Source organism: Mixophyes fleayi, chromosome 2, assembly GCF_038048845.1.
Source record: "Mixophyes fleayi isolate aMixFle1 chromosome 2, aMixFle1.hap1, whole genome shotgun sequence".
In the NCBI taxonomy this organism is placed as follows: Eukaryota; Metazoa; Chordata; class Amphibia; order Anura; family Limnodynastidae; genus Mixophyes; species Mixophyes fleayi.
In genome coordinates this window covers 185,704,708-185,719,578 of record NC_134403.1, presented here as the reverse complement: position 1 = coordinate 185,719,578, position 14,871 = coordinate 185,704,708, and positions in this window count along the sequence as shown.

Genomic DNA, 14,871 nt, shown 5'->3' with positions numbered 1-14,871 from the left:
TGGGCTTATATAACCCACTTGCACTCCCAGCTTCCTTGGCATCACTGTCTGTGTTATAACATCAGCACACACCTGTGAATGCACTGTTACTCGGCAAGGTATGATGACATCATGACACCTGGCCAGAAACCTACAGTTAAGTCTGTGCATGCGCCCCCTGCCACGATGAATAGATTGCATGTGTGTGTGTGTGTACTTGCATTTTTATACTTGTGGGGACATTGACCTGTTTACACACCGATACTGTGGGGACCTCAGTCATAGTGGGGACAAAAAATGAGATTCCCACAAAGCTTTCCAAGGCTAATCAATGCAGGGAACCTTGCTACTAAGGTCCATTCTCGATCTGCCAGCAGCTGCTGCGTTTTAAGCACAGAGGTTCTGACAGAGAGCCAGGGCCGCCGAGAGGGGGGGGAGTGGGTACTAATTACCTGGGCCCGGGCATGCCAGGGGGCCTGGCCCGGGTTCTCACTGTTCAGGTTTTTTTTTTTTTTAAACTTACTTTTTTTCCTTTTTATTTTTGCGCGGGGGGGGCTTTATATGGGGGGGTGCGGCGGTTCGGGGCTCCGCCCCTTTGTTGGTGGGGGGGAGCAGCGTTGTAAAGAAGTAAAAAAAAAAAAAAAAGATACTTTAAAAATAGCGGCGCCGGCGGCCCCTCCTCCTTCCTCTCTGCTTTGTTTACACTCACTGCCGGGCGTGACTTGATGACGTCAGTGAGGAGCAGGGCAGACAGGACAAAGACAGAAGAAAGAAGACAGAAGACGGAAGACAAAAGAGAAGAGAAGAGAAGAAAACAGCTAATACTAATGTAAGTTAAAAAAAAAAAAAAAGGGCACAGTGTGAGGAACAACGGTGGGGGGAGAGAGAGGCACAGTATCGAGAAAAAAAGGGGTACAGAGAGGCACAGTATCGAGAAAAAGAGGGGTACAGAGAGGCACAGTATCGAGAAAAAGAGGGGTACAGAGAGGCACAGTATCGAGAAAAAGAGGGGTACAGAGAGGCACAGTATCGAGAAAAGGAGGGGTACAGAAAGGCACAGTATTGAGAAAAAGAGGGTTACAGAGAGGCACAGTATCGAGAAAAAGAGGGGTACAGAGAGGCACAGTATTGATAAAAAGAGGGGTACAGAGAGGCACAGTATTGATAAAAAGAGGGGTACAGAGAGGCACAGTATTGAGAAAAAGAGGGGTACAGAGAAGCACAGTATTGAGAAAAAGAGGGGTACAGAGAGGCACAGTATCGAGAAAAAGAGGGGTACAAAGAGTCACAGTATTGAGAAAGAGGGGTACAGAGAGGCACAGTATTGAGAAAGAGGGGTACAGAGAGGCACAGTATTGATAAAAAGAGGGGTACAGAGAGGCACAGTATTGAGAAAAAGAGGGGTACAGAGAGGCACAGTATTGAGAAAAAGAGGGGTACAGAGAGGCACAGTATCGAGAAAAATAGGGGTACAGAGAGGCACAGTATCGAGAAAAAGAGGGGGACAGAGAGGCACAGTATCGAGAAAAATAGGGGTACATAGAGGCACAGGATTGAGAAAAAGAGGGGTACAGAGAGGCACAGTATTGAGAAAAATAGGGGTACAGAGAGGCACAGTATTGAGAAAAAGAGGGGTACAGAGAGGCACAGTATTGAGAAAAAGAGGGGTACAGAGAGGCACAGTATTGCGAAAAAGAGGGGTACAGAGAGGCACAGTATTGAGAAAAAGAGGGGTACAGAGAGGCACAGTATTGAGAAAAAGAGGGGTAGAGAGAGGCACAGTATTGAGAAAAAGAGGGGTACAAAGAGGCACAGTATTGAGAAAAAGAGGGGTACAGAGAGGCACAGTATTGCGAAAAAGAGGGGTACAGAGAGGCACAGTATTGAGAAAAAGAGGGGTACAGAGAGGCGCAGTATTGAGAAAAAGGGGGTAGAGAGAGGCGCAGTATTAAGAAAAAGGGGGTAGAGAGAGGCGCAGTATTAACAAAAAGGGGGTAGAGAGAGGCGCAGCATGAGGAAAAAGGGGGAGAGAGAGGCACAGCATGAGGAAAAAGGGGGGGGCAGAGGCACAGTATGAGGGAAAAAAGGGGGGCAGCAGAAAGGCACAGAGTGATGGAGAGGGGGAACAAGATGGCACAGTGATGAAGAGCGGGGGCAGCATGGCACAGTGATGGAGTGGGGGGGGCAGGATGGCACAGTGATGGAGTGGGGAGGCAGGATGGAACAGTGATGGAGTGGGGGGGTAGGAGGGCACAGTGATGGAGAACGGGGGCAGCATGGCACAGTGATGAGAGAGTTTAAGATGGGGTGGTTTGGGGGCTACTAAATGTGGGGGACAATGAGGTCTCTTTATTAAATGTGCCTATGAATTATTTAGTGTCAGTGATGGTTGCGGTAAATAGGTATATTTCTGAAATGTAAATACTATTAATTTATTGCTGGGGCTGTTTGTAGGGAGGGAAATAGTATTCACATTTAATAAATAAACCTATTATTTTAATATTGGGGCTGGAGGAAGGCCTAATTGTTAATCGTGGGTGCTATTGATTTAACGCTGGTGCTGGCTGTAATTTTCTAAAAGTACCCATTTTTTTTTCAAATAGGACCCCTAACATTCCAGGTTCCTGCCAAGCCGCAGCTAAGGAAACCTGCAGCCACAGTTGGTGAAAGTGAGAAGAACAGGTAGGAGAGAGCAGGAGAGTGTGAGAAATGTTGTGATTCTAGTGGGACAATCCCAATTTTTGGTGACACAGCAATGCAAGTTTTTTTTCTGTAAGAGGGTTTCCTGGGCACGCCAAGTGATTCATAGCCATGCCCCCAATTGTACGACCACACCCACATGTGTGTGTGGTCGTACAATTGTGGTTGTGGGCGTACAAAATTTTAGTGGCGCAAAAAAAAAAATTCTGTGTTTTTTTGTTGTTTTTTTTAGCCGCACCAAAATATGGTGGTGCGGATTTTTTTTTTTTCATTTTCAGCTTTAAGGGGGGCCCCATGAAGTTGTTGTACCGGGGCCCTGAATTCCTCTTGGCAGCCCTGCAGAGAGCACAGTGTCTGTCCAAGTGTTATCCAGAAACAGTGATGGCTCCAGGGAGTATAACAAAAAGCAGTACTGCCTGTACTGTGAGAAGCCCCTCTCAAAAATAGCCCGGCATATGGAGCATGTTCAGCACAATGAGATTTAAGTAGCCAGGGCCATGAAATTCCCCAAGCACTCAAAAGAAAGGTGCATGCAATTGGCACATCTTCACAATAGGAGCAAATTTGTGCACAACGCTGAGGTGATGAGGACAGAACAAGGCATTCTCTTCCCATGCAAACTTCTAGACAAAGAGATGGATGCTGATGGCTTCATGCACTGTGCAGCCTGCCAAGACTTCTTTGCAAGAAAATCCCTGTGTCGACACATGAAGAGATGTAAGCCAAAACGAAGGGGCAATAAGCCTATACTTGCCAAAAATAGAGTCCAGTCACTGTGCCCCTTTGCTCACCCTGTTCCACCTGACATCAGCAGTGGCTTATGGAAGCTCTTGAGCGACATGACCCCAGATAAAATCTTACTTGCAGTCAAAAATGACCGATGCATCATGCAGATGGGGCATCTCAACAACTGGGTCAGTTCAGTGGTTCCAACACACAAAAAAGATTTAATAGCAACAAGCAGCAAAATACAGTAAGAATGTTACAAAGTATAACCGATACAAACACAGTGCACCCTGGATCCAGGAACAGTTGTCAAAGCTGATGTCTGTTGGCAAAGAGACTGTTCCTATACCAGAGGCCAGTTTATATACAATTTGGTTTAGAAAAAAATTATGTCACAAGTATACACAGATAACACTAACAAAGTTCTTCATTGGTCCAGGGTTTATGATGTTCCAGTCGACTGCTAGGGGCAACTCACTTCAACTGTTGCATACGTGTCTGTCATGAAAGCCAGATAGTTGGAATGGTCTTGATCTCTGCTTGAGTGACAGCTACCCCCAGAGAGGTGCGGAGTCTAACGGAGGAGAGGTATACACCAGGGATTCCCACAAGGGAATATGGTCTGAGCTGCTCTCAACCGCAGGTCGCGGTCCTCTAGGGGGTGCAGAGCAGATAATGCAGAGAACCACAAAGTAACTGTAAGGCAGAATGTAATATAGCTTCAGGTATATGGAATACTGGAACAGGACAGGTGGTGTGAGATGATCAGCAGTATAGCCACGAATCTCGATAGTAGGAGAGGCTGAGCAGAAACTACAGTCACAGGTCTAAACAGCAGAATAAGCTAAACAGATATAGATATGAAGCGATGCACTGTGGTGAGCAGAAGCACTGAGATCCACACAGGTGATATAACTCCGGAACAGGACCGATGATGAACGATACCCTGCAGTAAGGTCACAGGTCTTGACTGTAGAATAAGCTGAACAGATAATGCTGTGAAGCGATGAACTGCAGAGAGCAAAAGCACTGAGATCCACACAGGTGTTATAACTCTGGAAGAGGACTGATGCTGCAGCCGATGAACGAACAGCATAACTCGCGAAGACAATGTGTAAGTCAAATAATTGGATGAAGTCGTTTCAAATTAGAGATGGCTTGGTTCCCCGAGATCCGAACCCACCCAAACTTCGCCTATCCGAGTACCGAGCCGAGCAGACTCAGTACTCTCCCGCCCATTCGGATTCGAAATCGAGGCAAAAAATCATCATAATGTAGTCGGATCTCAGAGCTCGGTTCTCGCGATATTTGAAATTCATAAATACCCGCCTACACAGCAATCCATCGCCATTTGACAGAGGGAGAGAGCAGGGTTAGGTCACAGGCTGTATTAGAGCAGGGACAGAGCAATAATTGTATACCTTATTCTTTCTATTATTATTTCAATTCTGATACCAATTCTATTAGCAATTGTTAGAGCAGGAAGAGAGGAGGCATTTTTTTTCAATAATTTGCACTACAGGTGCTTTGGGGTGTCCCATATTCCCCAGTGTGAAACAATAATTTTTCTGGCTGCAAAAAGTCATATTTTGCAGCAGTATCTATACAATATTTTGGACAACAAGTGCTTTGGGGTGTCCCATATTCCCTAGTGTGAAACAATAATTTTTCTGGCTGCAAAAAGTCATATTTAGCAGCAGTATCTATACAATATTTTGCACTACAAGTGCTTTGGGGTGTCCCATATTCCCCAGTGTGAAACAATAATTTTTCTGGCTGCAAAAAGTCATATTTTGCAGCAGTATCTATTGAATATTTTGCACTACAAGTGCTTTGGGCTCATTAAAATGGATTCAAAGCAGTCCACATATGAGCAGGATCAGCAAGCAGGTGCTGGCACCAGTCCTGATGGTAGTGTTCCCAGTACGTCATCTGGTAAATGTAAAAGTACATATTTTTTTTAAATCAGGGAAAAAAACACACACACCCAAAAAAATTACAGTGTTGAAGCGAAAAAGAAGTGTAACTGAGGAAAAGTTAATTGCAGATAAAAAAAAATTGCCAACAGGCCATTCTACACACGCAGTGGCAAAGAAAGAATGAGGCCTTCGCCTTTCTCCATTAGTGGCAGATCAAAAAATGTTACTTTTTCTTGTACGGTCACTCGTGACCAAGCAAGACCAAGTAATTTGGAGTCTAAAGGTGGTGCACAACTACTGTTACGCGTGAAAGCCGAGCTGCAAGACAACAGTAAGGCATAAGAGGAAAATGTATGCTCAGAATCAGAAATGACACCAATCCCCGAGGAGAGTCCATCCACGAGTGGTATGTGCAATTGTGACCATTCTGATAGTGTACCCATAAAGAAGGGCCCTTTCAGCATTTCTGATGATGTGTGTCTGAACAGCCCGAGTGTAGCCAGTGATACACCAAGTGAGGATGACACTTTAGAATTAGAAGAGGATGAGGGGGAGATTTAGGTAAACGACGAGGGCCTTGATGATGATGCGGTTGATTGTGTAAGTCCTGCACCAGTGGCAGCAGTGTGGCACCAGTGGCAGCAGTTCTGGCACGTGAGGTTCTGGCACCAATTTGCACTTTCAAAACACAAGCAGGGATGACGCAGGTGGCAGACCACAACAGTTTGACATCTAGGCTGGTTTGAAAGATTTGACCAAAAAATGTATGACCTTGCCCATAACTCCAACCAATCCTACTATTAACATGCAAAGGATGGTGGAGGGCCTAGCAGGGATTAAACTATATTTTTCCTAATTTGCACTAATAAGGTTTGGGTGTAATATACACCCAAAGACGAGTGCTCAATTGCTAAGAGTCATTGATGAAGGGGAAGACAAGCAGGCTTGTCTGTAGAATTTGCAGGCAAATTCTACTGCATTATATAGGTAACACCCAAAAGCTCCATTGCTCCATTGCTAATTGTAATTGCTGAAATAGAAATAATAGGGCTGACAGTCTTGGTCTAAATCTGCAGTTACATTTTATTGTACCATAGCTCACTCAGAAACAGGAGAGGTGGCAGGGTTCAGTGGTAATCTTCCTCAAACAATACTAATTCATCCCCACTGGAATCTAGCATCATAGAAGTCTGTGTAGTATGATGTAATTGCCGATAATGGCCTTCCAAATGGAATTAGTAGTTCATTTTGAGGCCAGAGCTGTCAAGATTTTTGGGCAATTCTTTTAGAGCAGAGCAAATATCAAAATGTTGTGCGGACTCATCTGCATCACCACTGGGTGTCTTGGGAAAGCAATTTTTTCCAACAAGCAGTTCCCAGATAAACTGAAGGAGAAGACGTCCTCACAAGATCTTGATAGCTCTTGGATCCTGGCAAAGCAAATTAAGTATTTAATCTACAATTGAAATATAGTTAGCACATTTTCTTTGTTTTATTTCATACGTTAAATTTCTGTAGCTCCTTGTCAAAATGTATTATTTATGCAATCACTTGACACAAGCTAAACGTGTCTGCACTCTTTTCACATGTGACTACTTTGCTGGACTAAAGTATATTCCCCTCAAATGCTAGTCTTCTTGCAGATTCTGCATTCTCCTACATGCTGTTACAGAAACCAGAAATTGATCCTAAATTTTTCGGGACACAGAAAGCATCTCCTGCATGTCACTTTTTAAAAATTCTGTAACACCAAGTTGATTGTGTGCAGGGGCGGGCTGGGCCGGGGGGCAGGGGGGCATCGGCCCCCGGGGCTGCTCAGAATCTAAGCTGTTAGGGCCGGCCGGCATATGTTACTCTCTCTTTTGGGGGGCGGCCAGCCAGCCGCCCCCTGGAAGCAATATCGCCGGTTTTGTGATGCGGCCGCCCGTGCGCCCCCCGGGCTGACATCTGCCAGCCCGCGTCTGATTGTGTGAGCAAAACAGGAAATGTGATGGAATTGCACCCCGCTGTAATGCTTGAACAATATTGGTGTCATTATCAGAAATGACATATCTTCAGGAGAGTCCAAGCAGGATTAGCCATGTTTCAATGACATCCCTTAGTTTTTGTAACAGATTGTCAGCTGTATGCCTCTTAGTGAAGCCGCTGATACACAGAGTAGCCTACTTCTGAAAAATGTGACGTACCTGGGTACATGCTGCTGCTGTCCCTGCTAGTGAAGGCGAATGACCAACCCAGTGGGTTGTCACAGTCATATAATCTTTAGTTTGCCCAGTTCCGCTTGTCCACATATCTGTGGTTAAGTGTACAGTGGGTAGAATGCCATTTTGTCGCCCAATAATTTAATTTTTAGGAACTTTCCAGTAGAGGAGAGTAATAGCTTTTCTAGTAAAATTGTATAATGATGACATTTGCTAACAGGGACAGAACACCTCAATTAAATGTCTTAAACCAACTGTATTAATAGTGGACAGTGCACGCAGATCTAATAATAGCATAGTACCCAGGGCGTCTGTGATCCGCTTTGCGACTGGGTGACAGGTTTCATACTTGCTTCCTCTTGCAAAGGATTGTTTAACTGTCAATTGTTGCTTCTGGGGATATTGATGATGAAGGTGTTGGGGGTGTAGATTGCAGGTGCTGGGATGTAGATGAGAGAAGTGAGGTAGATGATGCTGGACTGCTTGTTGTTATATTTTTTAACCTTAGTTTCTGATTTTCCCAATACCTTTCCATGAGCTCGCTGAAAAATGCTGTAACATGGATGAGGATCCTAGATGGTTAAGGTCCCTACCTCTACTGAGTATGGCTTTAGAAACGCTATAAATGGCTAGACAACTGTTGTCAGGATTTGTGTAAAAATAATTCCACACTTAAGAAGTGGATTTTTGGTCTTATGCCCAGGCATAACAATGGCCTTTTTCTTATCACTGGCAAGAACTGCAGCAATTTTTCTTTGAAAGTGTATGAAAATCATATTGTGACCTAGGAGGTGGTCAAAATTGACTGGAAATGACTGGAAATTACTGTTAGTGAGGTTAATAATAATTTAGCCCCCAAAAAATAGATTTTTAAACAAAATCGCAAAACAAAACCAAACAAAATCAAAACACGCAAGGGCGGTTTTGCCAAAACCAAAACCAAAACACGAAGGTAATCCAGATCCAAAACCAAAACACGGGGGTCAGTGACCATCTCTATTTCAAATTAATAACCATCAATTTAATTGGCTTTATCATAGAGATGAGCGGGCTCGGATATCTGAAATCCGAGCCCGCCCGAACGTTGCCGATCCGAGCCGGATCCGAGACAGACCCGGGTATTCCCACCAATTGCAAAACTGAAACCGAGGCTCTGAGTCATAATCCCGCTGTCGGATCTCGCGATACTCGTATTCTATAAATTCCCCGCTAGCCGCCGCCATCTTCACTCGGGCATTGATCAGGGTAGAGGGAGGTTGTGTTAGGTGGTCCTCTGTCCTGCTATATCTCGTGCTGTGCTGTGCTGTGCTGTTCAGTTCTGTGCTGTGCTGTGCTGTGTTCTGCTCAGTCCAGTGGTGCTGTGTCCTGTGCTCTGTCCTTCTGAGTTCAGTGGTGCTGCTGGGTCCTGTGCTGTGTCCTGTTCAGTCCAGTGGTGCTGTGTCCTGTGCTCTGTCCTTCTAAGGGCATTGTTATTTCCCCATTATTCCCAAGTTCTAAAAAAAATGTAAAAAAGTTATAAAAAAATAAATAAAAAATAATTATAAAAAAAAAGAAATTAAAAAAAAATATCCAAAAACAATCCTGCAGTATAAGTCCATTGGTACTGCAATATTACAAAGTTCACTGATTCTGCAGTATAAGTCCATTGGTACTGCAATATTACAAAGTTCACTGATTCAGCAGTATAAGTCCAGTGGTACTGCTATATTACAAATTTCGCTGATTCTGCAGTATAAGTCCATTGGTACTGCTATATTACAAAGTTCACTGATTCAGCAGTATAAGTCCAGTGGTATTGCTATATTACTGCAGGGAGCTGTGCAGTGGAATTCAGACCATTTGAAGGCGGAGGTATTGTGGCCCCGGTACCAAATTGTGTACCGGGAGCACTGCACTATGCAGTCTAGAAAGCTACCTCGGTGAAACGTTTTGGACTAAAAACAATATTGTGAGGTGTGAGGTGTTCAGAATAGACTGGGAATTAGTGGAAATGATTGTTATTGATAGTTATTGAGGTTAATAATAGCGTAGGAGTGAAAATAAACCAAAAAACTTGATTTTAACACTTTTTATGTTTTTTTCAAAATAAATCCGAATCCAAAACCTTAAATCCGAACCAAAACCTTTCGTCAGGTGTTTTGCAAAACAAATCCGAACCCAAAACCTCGATCAAATCCGAATCCAAAACACAAAACACGAGACACCAAAAGTGGCCGGTGCACATCCCTACTTTATCAGAAAATATGTGAATAGTGCGCTACGGCGTGAAAGTGCGTATTTATCAATAACACGTGCGAGCGCTTCTCCCTACATTTACACTCACACATTCATTTGTACATAGTTCACCTTAATAAAATTCCAACACACAGTCTTTTATAATCAAATGTAATAGATTTAAGAGTTTAATATAATAATGTTAAAACCACTTTATTGATATCTAAAGTTCAGGATATAGGAAACGTATCATGTTTAGCGTTTTTTTTTATCCATTTTTCACCATCAGACATCCGTCACTATCAGCTAAGCGATCGCACCCTGCGTATGCTAGTTATGGATGATAAAGGATAAATGGTCAAAATGATAGTGTGTTTGTAATGCTAATATACCAGTTTGAACCAGCTTTTCGGAGGGAAAACACAATGGCAGCTGTTTGAGATTTGACCCCATAATTGTTGGGAAAGGCCTTCCTCGTGGAAATTGAAGTTCATTTTTATTAACATCATCTTTTCCACATTCTGAGGAAGTAGCCTCCTACATCGATCGCTGACAGGATTTCCGACTGTGCTGAAAACTCTTTCCGAGTACACACTGGAGGGTGGGCAGCTTAGTCAGTGCAAATCGAGTTGGTAAATGGGTCTCCAAATTCCCTTTTTTCCTCCCAGTATGTAAAGGGACTGTCTGATGTGTCTATTTCTAAGGTGTCGTTAAAATAATCCTCCACCATCCTTTGGATGTTGATAGCAGGATCAGGTGGAGTTACGGCAGAGGTGTTATGTTTTTTGGTCAATTCTTTTAGACCAGACCCGATGTCAAAATATTGTGCTAAGTCATCTGCATCATCCCTGGGTCTCTTGGGAAAGCTAAGTTTTTTCCTAGCAGCAGTTGTGTGAGAAACTGAAGGAGGAGACGCTGTCCTGTCACGTAACAATTGAGCTGTCATCTTACACCAGGAGCTCCTTGCATCTCTTCAGATATGGGTCAGTTGGAAACAAAGAGAAGACATAGCTCTTAAACCTAGGATCAAGCACAGTCGCCAAAATGTAATGATCCGATTTCAAAATTTTGATAACTCTTGGATCCTGACGAAGCGAATAAACTACTTGATCTACAAATCCGAAATACTTAGCGTAATTGCTTTATTTAATCTCCTCCTTCAGTTTCTCAAGCTGCTTTTCCAAAAGTCTAATTAAGGGAATCACTTGACTCAAGCTAGCAGTGTCTGAACTCACTTCATAGGTGACTACTTCGAATGGTTTCATCAACTTGCACAACATGGAAAGTATTTTCCACTGCGCTTGAGTAAAATACATCCCCCTTCTTTCCCAATGTCATGGCTTGTGGAGTAAGCATGGATGGCTTTTCGCTGTTCCTCCATCCGCAGAAGCATATACAGGGTGGAATTTCACCTTGTCACCACCTCTTGCTTCAGTTGGTGGCAGGGCAAATCAAATTGCTCTTGCAGCTGCTGCAATCTCCTACATGCTGTTGTCGAAGGCCAGAAATGTCCAGATATTTTACGGGCCTCAGACAGCATCTTCTGCACGTCCCTATCAATTTTTGAAAAGCTCTGCACCAACAAGTTTATTGTATGAGCAAAACAGGGAATGTGATGGAATTCATCCAGCTGTAATGCTCTCACAATATTGGTAGCGTTATTAGAAATGACATATCCTGAGGAGAGTCCAAGCAGGATAAGCCATGTTGCAATGCTTTTTCAGTGTAAGATGTTACAAATGAAAAAGTATTTTAAAAAAAAGAACATGCACACTTTAACAAACCAAGCACTTCAGTGACAAGGAGTGCCACTTTTGAGGCTGATGTGCTTGTTTGTTTGGGCCCCCACAAAACAAGCAAACAATGGCCTTAAGGCACCTAAGGTAACAGTGCTGTTAATGAACTCCAGTGTGGCAAGATGTTGTGACTTGGTCACACTCTGTGTCTGATAAAAGCATGCATGTGTGTGTATATATATATATATATATATATATATATATATACACATATACATACCGATCAGCAGCCACATCTTTAAAACCATCTGCCTAGTCTTTTGTAGGTTTCCTCGTGCTGCCAAAACTTCTCTGATCCATTGAGCCATGGACTTCACAATACCTCTGAGGGTGTCCTGTGGTATCTGCCACCAAGACGTTAGTAGCAGATCCTTAAAGTCCTGTAAGGTGAGAGGTGGGGCCTCCATTGCTCTGTTTTGTTTTTACAGCACATCCCACAGATGCTCAGTCAGATTGAGATCTGGGAATTTGGAGGCCAAGTCAACATCTTGAACTCTTGTCATCTTACTCAAACCATTACTGAACAATTTTTGCAGTGTTGCATAAATGCAGACAACCTAACAAGCTTACACATGGTACAGGCGCCATTTCCTCAAATTGCCCCCTTCATAACAGCAATGTAACTTTCGCCCTTTTAAGTGACGACTCCTCACATCATGTGATGATATTTTCCCTGTTGCTGTGTTTTGCCCAAACTTGCCCCCCACCCCTTCCCCCACACCGACCATTGTGTAATGTCTCGCCCCAGACGCATTGTTAATCCCCCTGCCCGCTTTATGGATGTGGCGGATAGCGCCTTCGGGAGGCCTTCCTCCGCTGCGGTAGTAGACCGCCCAGCCGGGACAGGGAGACTGTTTCGGGCGGTAGGTGGCGCTCGCTGGTCCCGGCGGCTTCAGCTGGTCAGAAGTCCGGGGCTTTGCGCATGCGCAGACGCGCTCCGGATAGAATTAACAGGCAGTGGGGCAGAGCCAGCGGGAGCAAGACCAGACAACAGGTTAAGAAAACAAGGAGAGAATCTCCTTCCCCCGCCATGTCACGTACTCCCACCGTTCATATGGCATCTTCCATGTCCAGGTCCCTATCCCCCTTACCAGTGTGGCAGCAGGAAATGGCAGTTAGGAGGAATGAGGAGTGTGGTAGCTTGGGTAGCGAGGCGCATGTAGGAAGGTATCATGGTAGGGAGCGGGGTGCTAGGCAGCGGGCAAGTGGTCTCAGTTCCCATACACCTCCCAGAGACAGGGTTTGTAGGGAAAGCTATCAAGAGGATCTCTTGTATCAGGAAGCCTCGCGGGAGCGCCGTATAATGGAGGACAGTCAGCGGTTCTGTGAGTTTTTAAATTCACAGCCTTTTTATGCTCAAAGCAATGTGTTTGATAAGTATGAGGAGGACAGGATTAATGCAGCAAGCAGGACGGGTACATGTGGATGGAGTGCCCCTCCACAGTCAGGGTGCCACTCACCGGACCGTGAGTGCCTCTGCGCTGGTGCGTGGTTCTCTATCCTTCCTGCCGGCGCCTGTCCTGAGCCGCGGCCGCCCGCCATCTTGATGGACTGCGCATGCGCAGCATCCATGAACTCTTATGACCTTGCTTTTAACCTAATTGGTGGATCAATCACCTCTCCCTATTTAAGGCACCCGTGGCCATGGTATCGTTGCCTGATCTTGAGTCTCATTCCCTGTGAGTCTCTGAAGGTGTCTCCTGTGTCCTGCTCGTATCTTCAGTTTACTGCTGGATTACCTGCTCTGCTCATCGGCAGTTCCCATACCCGATACTGACTCCTGTGTCCTGCTCGTGTCTTCAGCTGTCTGCTGGATTACCTGCTCTGCTCATCGGCGGTTCCCATACCCGCTACAGTCTCTCAGCTCTCCTGCTGTGCCTGCATATCCTCGTTGGACAAGCTTCTCTACTCAGCAGCGGTATGCATACTTGTTATTGACTATCAGCTGTTATCCTGCATATCCGCTTTGGACAAGCTTCTCTACTCAGCAGCGGTATCCATACCCGCTATAAACTATTATCTGTGCTTTTGATGTTACCGTTTCCTTTGCTACCAAGTAATTTATGTCTCAAGCGCTTCTTGACTCTGGAGCTGCTGGAAACTTTATCTCTAGTTCTCTAGTGAATCAATGGTCCCTACCAGTGATTCCTTTAAAAGCAGCTATCGCTGTCACCGCTATCGATGGTTCTCGCATAATTAATGGACTCATCACTCAATGTACGACTCCATTGTCCCTTCAAATCGGAGCCTTACACCAGGAGAAAATTTCTTTGCTGGTCCTTCCTGTTACCACCAGTCCCATTGTACTTGGCCTTCCATGGCTTCAACTTCATTCTCCTCAGATTGACTGGAACACTCCTCAAGTCACTTCCTGGGGTCCGGATTGTCGTCATAGATGTCTGTCTCAAGTTGTTCCACTCAAAATAAATCAAGCTTCTATTACACCCTGTCCGCTGGGTCTTCCTCCACAGTATGCTTCCTTCGCGGATGTGTTCGATAAAATCCAGTCTGAACGCCTTCCGCCCCATCGGGCGTGGGATTGCCCGATTGAGTTACAACCTGGCAAGAACCCTCCTAGGGGTCGTGTGTATCCTCTCTTGCTACCAGAAACCCAAGCAACATCTAATTATATCAAAGAGAATCTCCATCGTGGTTTTATTCGACCTTCCACTTCTCCCGCTGGAGCGGGGTTCTTTTTTGTTAAGAAGAAAGATGGGTCATTACGACCCTGTATAGATTATCGTGGACTTAATGCCATTACCATTAAAAATCGGTACCCTATTCCGCTAATTACCGAGCTCTTTGACCGCATTAAGGGAGCCCGGATATTCACCAAACTTGATCTCCGAGGCTCTCGAGGCGGATGATATTCCAATAATAACAGTGTTGCCTTTGGCTATGCATAGGACAGAGTTACCTCTGGTGTAAAGTCTCTCTGGTTCCAGAGCTTAATGCCAATGTTTGAGGGTCTTCCAATAGCGCAGTAAAGGCTTCTGTATACTCAAATCGAGTTATCACTTTGATACGCACTAGAGACTTCTATACAGTGTTCATATTTTGAAGGGGAAAAGGATCGCTTACCCGATCATATGATCTTATCCACAGTGCTGATCCGTAGTATCCCCGCAGGGCTCTCCGGCTGGATAGTTCTGAATGCTGTTGTAGAGACGCGGCCGCGTCGTCTATCCCACGCTTGCACACTCTGCGGTTAGGAGTTCCAAGGTAGAAGTGTTCTCCGTATTCGCAGGGGAAGCGGGCAGATAGTAGCGTGTATCGTGCAGTAATGTCTGGTCCTACGCGTTTCTCCGGTCTGGCTTCGTCAGGGACAATTGCACT